Source organism: Mustela lutreola, chromosome 3 (assembly GCF_030435805.1).
Source record: "Mustela lutreola isolate mMusLut2 chromosome 3, mMusLut2.pri, whole genome shotgun sequence".
Classification (NCBI taxonomy): Eukaryota; Metazoa; Chordata; class Mammalia; order Carnivora; family Mustelidae; genus Mustela; species Mustela lutreola.
In genome coordinates this window covers 128,127,739-128,136,527 of record NC_081292.1, presented here as the reverse complement: position 1 = coordinate 128,136,527, position 8,789 = coordinate 128,127,739, and positions in this window count along the sequence as shown.

Here is an 8,789-nt window from a genome sequence, read left to right as displayed (position 1 = left end):
TTCCTGATAAGAATCAAAGGGGTGCATATTGTTGAAATTCCTCACCCCAGTGCCGTTGTAGTAGTTAATGCAATAGCCCCTAATGCCCTTTCTGACCTTAGGGATGAAACAGCTTGGTGGTTCAGAGCAGCTCTTTCTTCTCAGCTCTATTTTGTTCTTGATATAGCTGTTCTATTCACACACCTTGCAATCTGTGAAGTTAAAATTAACCTATTTGCCAACCTGCGTCTCAGTGAGAAACTGAAAAATTACACCTTCTCTACGCACTAGACAGTGTTTTCTAGTGCATCTTTGATGAAGAATATGTTAAAGGAAGAGATGGCTTAAAGGGAAAAGACTGAGTTCTATCTGCGCTTCGTTTATTCCCTTGGAAGAGTACTCCGCAAATGTCAAAAGCTGGATTGAGAGAACAGGATGTGACATGGAAGTCGCTCAGTTGTGTCTCCACACACGTTTTTGAAATGGGGAATCAAAGTGTGCCAGTGTAACTGTCAGATTTGGGCATATGGAACAATCTAAGGAATCTGACTCTTTCCAGTAACAAGTTTAGCAACTTCCTTTTAAGAGAGAGAGAGAGAAAGAAAAACACTCACTGCACTCACAACCAATGGTTATCTTCAGTCAACAGTTCAAAGGAGTCCACTTTTCCATTTTGTATCTGAGCTGGCGTTTCCCTGACTGCGGGCGGCAGTGGTGCAGCCAGCCGACCTGGATATTTCTGCTCTTTGATCTTTGGGACCCTGGAGGAACCTGGTAGTCTTCTGGCTCCCTATTATTTCAGAGCCATGATAGGTACCCAAGAATGGATCTGTTTGCCTGACCTTGTACTGGAGGGCAGCTGGGTGATGTTGTTTGTCTCTAAGATGGCCTGGACCGTGGCTGCACCAGGCTGCACCATGTATGCTCTTATATTTCCCGTCTCCGTCAGGGAGCCATTGTGAGTTATTCCTCAGTCCTTTCAGGACTTAATTCCTCCTCCTCCCCCATCTCTCCCCAATAATTCCTAAAGACTCTGAAGTTTCAGGTTCTAGAGACTAAAATCAGTGGGGATGAGACACAAACTTTGAGGAGTGGTCTTCACTGGGCTTGAGAATTCCCAAGCCATCAGAAAGCTAGTTGAGACTAGACTCTCAGAGATATGATAAGAAGAGAGAAAGGGTTTGAAACACCTGCTTCTTATCTGGCACAGGGAACCTGAAATCAGGGTGAGTAGTGTCTGTATAATGGGTAGACTCAAGTATTAGGTAGAGCTCTCTGCCGTGAAATAGCCTCTTATTATCTGTAATTTTACTACTGGAGACTTATTCTTTGGATTTGGACAGGTTTTTAGTTTCCAAAAGGTCTCTGTCTACATCTGTTTGAGGAATAAAATTTTAAAAAGTGCTTTCACATATATAATCGAATCCTTAAAATGACTATGTGATTTAAGTACTATTATTATTTCCCTTTTACAGATGAAAAACCTGAAGCACAGAGGCACTAGCCACTTTCCCAAGATCCTACAGCTGGGAACAGTGGAGCAAGAATTTGAACCCAAGCAGTATAGCTCCAGAGCCCTAGCTCTTAGCCCCATGCCCTTCTTTTCTTCACTGACAGCATTATTTCTTACATGGCTAGCTCTAACATCTAACTGCTGTTACATAAACTCCAGTCTGCACAAAGCTCCCACTGCTCCCACCCTCAATTATTTTTTGGGACTTCCCAGAGACTAGTAGGTGTGGACTATTGGATATCAGTATAATGTATAGTACCTACCAAATCCCTTTCTCCTATTTGGGTGTCTCCTGGATATTATCTTGCTGCTGCCTCTATGTTACAACAGTTTAGCCTAAGAAGGCTATGTTCTTTATAGTCCCCAGGGAGCCCAGCCACGTGGTGTCCTATATTGAAGGAGTGAGGATTTTCTGCCAATGTGAGACACTGGGGCTTGGAGCAGCACTGCACTGTTGCCAGCTGTAGAGGACTTCTGGCACGTGGGACTGTCTGCCAGGATCCCTTTACTAAAAATTGCCCCCATACCCACCCCTTCCCTCCACCCTCACAGTTAACCTAGGAATAAACACCTTAGTATCCTTTCATGTTCCCAGGCTTCCTGGCAGGTCCACCATGGGAAGTGGGCCAATCCCAGCAGTCCTCCCTCTGGACCCAAATGATGGTCTAAGGCTGATTCAAAGTGGGCTACAGAGTCCTTTCCTTGGAGGGACCAGTATCCAGAGAGAGCTTGAGGGCCTCTTTTTAGGGATTAAATCTATAAGATGTACAACTTAGCAACTCTCGAAGGTTGTGGATCCTCTAATTCAAAGACAATCATTCTGCAGGGGGAGAGGAGACAGTGGATGGACAGAGAGGCAGGAATGAGGACTAGAGTAGAAGTGCAGTGCGCACTCGAGTCCCCAGTTCCAGTGATTCCAGAGGTTCAACAGCGGCCCTACTCTCGCCACGTCTTACTCTTCTTCCTTTCTTGAATGCCATGAACAAGCACAGTGCCGTATTTACTCAAGCTGATTTGAAATGTGTTTTTGTCACTTGCAACTAAAACAAATGTAAAAGCCCAGCAGGTGACAGTTTCTGGTTTAAGTATCTTGATATTTATTTGCAGCTCTCCCTTGAGCTTTGACAAGTGGAGTGGGCCAATCGAGAATTTTCCACCAAAACACTTTCCTAAATTCCATTCTATTCTTCCCCCATATTATAATTAGTTCCTTAGACCTAAGGCTGATAATTTTAAAGCTTTCACTTATATATGCAAATACACCTGGGAAAAGAAACACCTTAAACCAAAATCAGCTAAAAGCCATTATCTGTAGAGAGACTAGCTTAGCTGACAGCTAAGAATAAGGCTTCTGGGAAATGAAAACTAGTTGGAGAGAAGCAGAAATTTGATGTCTAAGTCAAGGAAGTGGAAGACAGAATTTGTCAAGGACAAGCCTTGCTTTCTGGATGTGCTCCTTACTTTAGCAGGGTAAATCCAGGCGTGTGTATGCTTGCTGTACTGCTTTTCCTACTGAGAATGTGAAGACAAAATATGTATTCTTTGCTGTACTTGAATAGAGCCCAGGGGATTGTTGTTTATTTTATTGTACATACTTTAAGTTTGGGCCTTTTAAAACTTAATATTTAGACACGCCAAATGGGATGCACATTGGTAATATGTTCTTTTTGAACCAAAGCCTCTAGAACTTTAAAAGAATCAGATTGCAAGGCTGCAAATCTACCTTCCTCATCCCCATTTAACATTCACTGAACTAGGAAAATGGCTGGAGCTAAGAATCCTGTAAATAAGTACCTTTGGTTTTCTCCTCTTTGCTAATCAGTCTGCCTAAAACCAAATCTTTGCCTCCTTCTCTTGAAGAGAAATGGAAAAACCGAAGAGAACGCAGCTGTCCTGAGTTTTGCCTGCTTGGTGCCTCTTCGAAGGCTCCCCCAGTTTATTGTATTGTTTAAGGATCATTTATTACTAGAAAGTTTATACACCTGTGCTTCCTGATCCACTCATTTTATCTACCCATGGAATTTTAGATCTGAAAGGGATTTCAGGGACAGAGTGGTCCAAATATTTTCATCATGGACCTTCGAGAATTGACTAATTTGATTAGGGTCTCAGCCATTTAGAGGTCTTTGGCTCCTAGGACAGTGCTATTTCCAGGTAAAACACAGAATTTTCCAAAGTAGATCTGGTGATCATATATCCATGCCAGTTTATGTTCAGTCTCCATTTGCTTCCTTTTTCTTGCCTGTCAAGGCAGAGCTGACAGAACTAATTTTTGCTAATTTTTGGTCCCTTTTTAGGTTCAAGGAACTTGACGTGGGCTCGTAGGCCCGGGGTGGTGGGTAGCATTGGGTGGGTGGGATTGGCCCACTGGTTGCCTGAAGTAGAACCAACGGAGCTCCAAAAGCTTGTCCAGATGAGGATCTGATGTTCAGTCTAAACTGAAATTTCCATTTCTAGGAACTGAGAGGAGTTGGAGATCAAAGGCCATATGATGCAGAATAGAAACCAGTGAGGAGCAGGAAGTTGGGAAGGGAGTTCTGGAAGGCAGAGCTGGAGGAAGTGCCTGAAGCCTTAGAGATGGGGAACTTCCTTCCCTCTTCCCCCTGCCTGCACCCCTCCTTGAGGATGTGGGAGAAATGATTTGTACCCACAAGACCTCAGTGATTAAATAAAACAGAAACCTCCGTTTTCAGAAAAACTGTGTTTCTGGTTGATATTTTTGGCTGAATATTTGTCAGTCTTTTTTATCCCCTTATTGGAAACCCCAGTGTGGAAATAACATGGTCACGCCTGAGAAACCTTCTCAAGTCCATGTGTCTATTATGAGCCCATGAGATATCGCTGATATATAACCAAAGAGCTATAAAGTGCAAAAAGCAATATTTTTTATGTTTTAAGAAATACATATATTTTTGTGGTAAATTCTTTTTTTTTTTTTTTAATTTTTTTTTTTAATTTTTTATAAACATATATTTTTATCCCCAGGGGTACAGGTCTGTGAATCACCAGGTTTACACACTTCACAGCACTCACCAAATCACATGCCCTCCCCAATGTCCATAATCCCAACCCCTTCTCCCAAACCCCCTCCCCCCGGCAACCCTCAGTTTGTTTTGTGAGATTAAGAGTCACTTATGGTTTGTCTCCCTCCCAATCCCATCTTGTTTCATTTATTCTTCTTCTACCCACTTAAGCCTCCATGTTGTATCACCACTTCCTCATATCAGGGAGATCATATGATAGTTGTCTTTCTCTGCTTGACTTATTTCGCTAAGCATGATACGCTCTAGTTCCATCCATGTTGTTGCAAATGGCAAGATTTCATTTCTTTTGATGGCTGCATAGTATTCCATTGTGTATATATACCACATCTTCTTGATCCATTCATCTGTTGATGGACATCTAGGTTCTTTCCATAGTTTGGCTATTGTGGACATTGCTGCTATAAACATTCGGGTGCACGTGCCCCTTTGGATCACTACATTTGTATCTTTAGGGTAAATACCCAATAGTGCAATTGCTGGGTCATAGGGCAGTTCTATTTTCAACATTTTGAGGAACCTCCATGCTGTTTTCCAGAGTGGCTGCACCAGCTTGCATTCCCACCAACAGTGTAGGAGGGTTCCCCTTTCTCCGCATCCTCGCCAGCATCTGTCATTTCCTGACTTGTTGATTTTAGCCATTCTGACTGGTGTGAGGTGATATCTCATTGTGGTTTTGATTTGTATTTCCCTGATGCCGAGTGATATGGAGCACTTTTTCATGTGTCTGTTCGCCATCTGGATGTCTTCTTTGCAGAAATGTCTGTTCATGTCCTCTGCCCATTTCTTGATTGGATTATTTGTTCTTTGGGTGTTGAGTTTGCTAAGTTCTTTATAGATTCTGGACACTAGTCCTTTATCTGATATGTCGTTTGCAAATATCTTCTCCCATTCTGTCAGTTGTCTTTTGATTTTGTTAACTGTTTCCTTTGCTGTGCAAAAGCTTTTGATCTTGATGAAATCCCAGTAGTTCATTTTTTCCCTTGCTTCCCTTGCCTTTTGCGTTGTTCCTAGGAAGATGTTGCTGCGGCAGAGGTCGAAGAGGTTGCTGCCCGTGTTCTCCTCAAGGATTTTGATGGATTCCTTTCGTACATTGAGGTCCTTCATCCATTTTGAGTCTATTTTTGTGTGTGGTGTAAGGAAATGGTCCAATTTCATTTTTCTGCATGTGGCTGTCCAATTTTCCCAGCACCATTTATTGAAAAGGCTGTCTTTTTTCCATTGGACATTCTTTCCTGCTTTGTCGAAGATTAGTTGACCATAGATTTGAGGGTCTATTTCTGGGCTCTCTATTCTGTTCCATTGATCTATGTGTCTGTTTTTGTGCCAGTACCATGCTGTCTTGATGATGACAGCTTTGTAATAGAGCTTGAAGTCCGGAATTGTGATGCCACCAACGTTGGCTTTCTTTTTCAATATCCCTTTGGCTATTCGAGGTCTTTTCTGGTTCCATATAAATTTTAGCATTATTTGTTCCATTTCTTTGAAAAAGATGGATGGTACTTTGATAGGAATTGCATTAAATGTGTAGATTGCTTTAGGTAGCATAGACATTTTCACAATATTTATTCTTCCAATCCAGGAGCATGGAATATTTTTCCATTTCTTTGTGTCTTCCTCAATTTCTTTCATGAGTACTTTATAGTTTTCTGAGTATAGATTCTGTGTCTCTTTGGTTAGGTTTATTCCTAGGTATCTTATGGTTTTGGATGCAATTGTAAATGGGATTGACTCCTTAATATCTCTTTCTTCTGTCTTGCTGTTGGTGTAGAGAAATGCAACTGATTTCTGTGCATTGATTTTATATCCTGACACTTTACTGAATTCCTGTATAAGTTCTAGCAGTTTTGGAGTGGAGTCTTTTGGGTTTTCCACATATAGTATCATATCATCTGCGAAGAGTGATAATTTGACTTCTTCTTTGCCGATTTGGATGCCTTTAATTTCCTTTTGTTGTCTGATTGCTGAGGCTAGGACCTCTAGTACGATGTTGAATAGCAGTGGTGATAATGGACATCCCTGCCGTGTTCCTGACCTTAGCGGAAAAGCTTTCAGTTTTTCTCCATTGAGAATGATATTTGCGGTGGGTTTTTCATAGATGGCTTTGATGATATTGAGGTATGTGCCCTCTATCCCTACACTTTGAAGAGTTTTGATCAGGAAGGGATGTTGTACTTTGTCAAATGCTTTTTCAGCATCTATTGAGAGTATCATATGGTTCTTGTTCTTTCTTTTATTGATGTGTTGTATCACATTGACTGATTTGCGGATGTTGAACCAACCTTGCAGCCCTGGAATAAATCCCACTTGGTCGTGGTGAATAATCTTTTTAATGTACTGTTGAATCCTATTGGCTAGTATTTTGTTGAGTATTTTCGCATCTGTGTTCATCAAGGATATCGGTCTATAGCTCTCTTTTTTGGTGGGATCCTTGTCTGGTTTTGGGATCAAGGTGATGCTGGCTTCATAAAATGAGTTTGGAAGTTTTCCTTCCATTTCTATTTTTTGGAACAGTTTCAGGAGAATAGGAATTAGTTATTCTTTAAATGTTTGGTAGAATTCCCCCGGGAAGCCGTCTGGCCCTGGGCTTTTGTTTGTTTGGAGATTTTTAATGACTGTTTCAATCTCCTTACTGGTTATGGGTCTGTTCAGGCTTTCTATTTCTTCCTGGTTCAGTTGTGGTAGTTTATATGTTTCTAGGAATGCATCCATTTCTTCCAGATTGTCAAATTTATTGCCATAGAGTTGCTCATAGTATGTTCTTATAATAGTTTGTATTTCTTTGGTGTTAGTTGTGATCTCTCCTCTTTCATTCATGATTTTATTTATTTGGGTCCTTTCTCTTTTCTTTTTGATAAGTCGGGCCAGGGGTTTATCAATTTTATTAATTCTTTCAAAGAACCAGCTCCTAGTTTCGTTGATTTGTTCTATTATTTTTTTGGTTTCTATTTCATTGATTTCTGCTCTGATCTTTATGATTTCTCTTCTCCTGCTGGGCTTAGGGTTTCTTTCTTGTTCTTTCTCCAGCTCCTTTAGGTGTAGGGTTAGGTTGTGTACCTGAGACCTTTCTTGTTTCTTGAGAAAGGCTTGTACCGCTATATATTTTCCTCTCAGGACTGCCTTTGTTGTGTCCCACAGATTTTGAACCGTTGTATTTTCATTATCATTTGTTTCCATGATTTTTTTCAATTCTTCTTTAATTTCCCGGTTGACCCATTCATTCTTTAGAAGGATACTGTTTAGTCTCCATGTATTTGGGTTCTTTCCAAACTTCCTTTTGTGGTTGAGTTCTAGCTTTAGAGCATTGTGGTCTGAAAATATGCAGGGAATGATCCCAATCTTTTGATACCGGTTGAGTCCTGATTTAGGACCGAGGATGTGATCTATTCTGGAGAATGTTCCATGTGCACTAGAGAAGAATGTGTATTCTGTTGCTTTGGGATGAAATGCTCTGAATATATCTGTGATGTCCATCTGGTCCAGTGTGTCGTTTAAGGCCTTTATTTCCTTGCTGATCTTTTGCTTGGATGACCTGTCTATTTCAGTGAGGGGAGTGTTAAAGTCCCCTACTATTATTGTATTATTGTTGATGTGTTTCTTTGATTTTGTTATTAATTGGTTTATATAGTTGGCTGCTCCCACATTAGGGGCATAGATATTTAAAATTGTTAAATCTTCTTGTTGGACAGACCCTTTGAGTATGATATAGTGTCCTTCCTCATCTCTTATTATAGTCTTTGGCTTAAAATCTAATTGATCTGATATAAGGATTGCCACTCCTGCTTTCTTCTGATGTCCATTAGCATGGTAAATTCTTTTCCACCCCCTCACTTTAAATCTGGAGGTGTCTTCGGGCTTAAAATGTGTTTCTTGGAGGCAACATATAGATGGGTTTTGTTTTTTTATCCATTCTGATACCCTGTGTCTTTTGACAGGGGCATTTAGCCCATTCACATTCAGGGTAAGTATTGAGAGATATGAATTTAGTGCCATTGTATTGCCTGTAAGGTGACTGTTACTGTATATGGTCTCTGTTCCTTTCTGATCTACCACTTGTAGGCTCTCTCTTTGCTTAGAGGACCCCTTTCAATATTTCCTGTAGAGCTGGTTTGGTATTTGCAAATTCTTTCAGTTGTTGTTTGTCCTGGAAGCTTTTAATCTCTCCTTCTATTTTCAATGATAGCCTAGCTGGATATAGTATTCTTGGCTGCATGTTTTTCTCGTTTAGTGCTCTGAAAATATCATGCCAGCTCTTT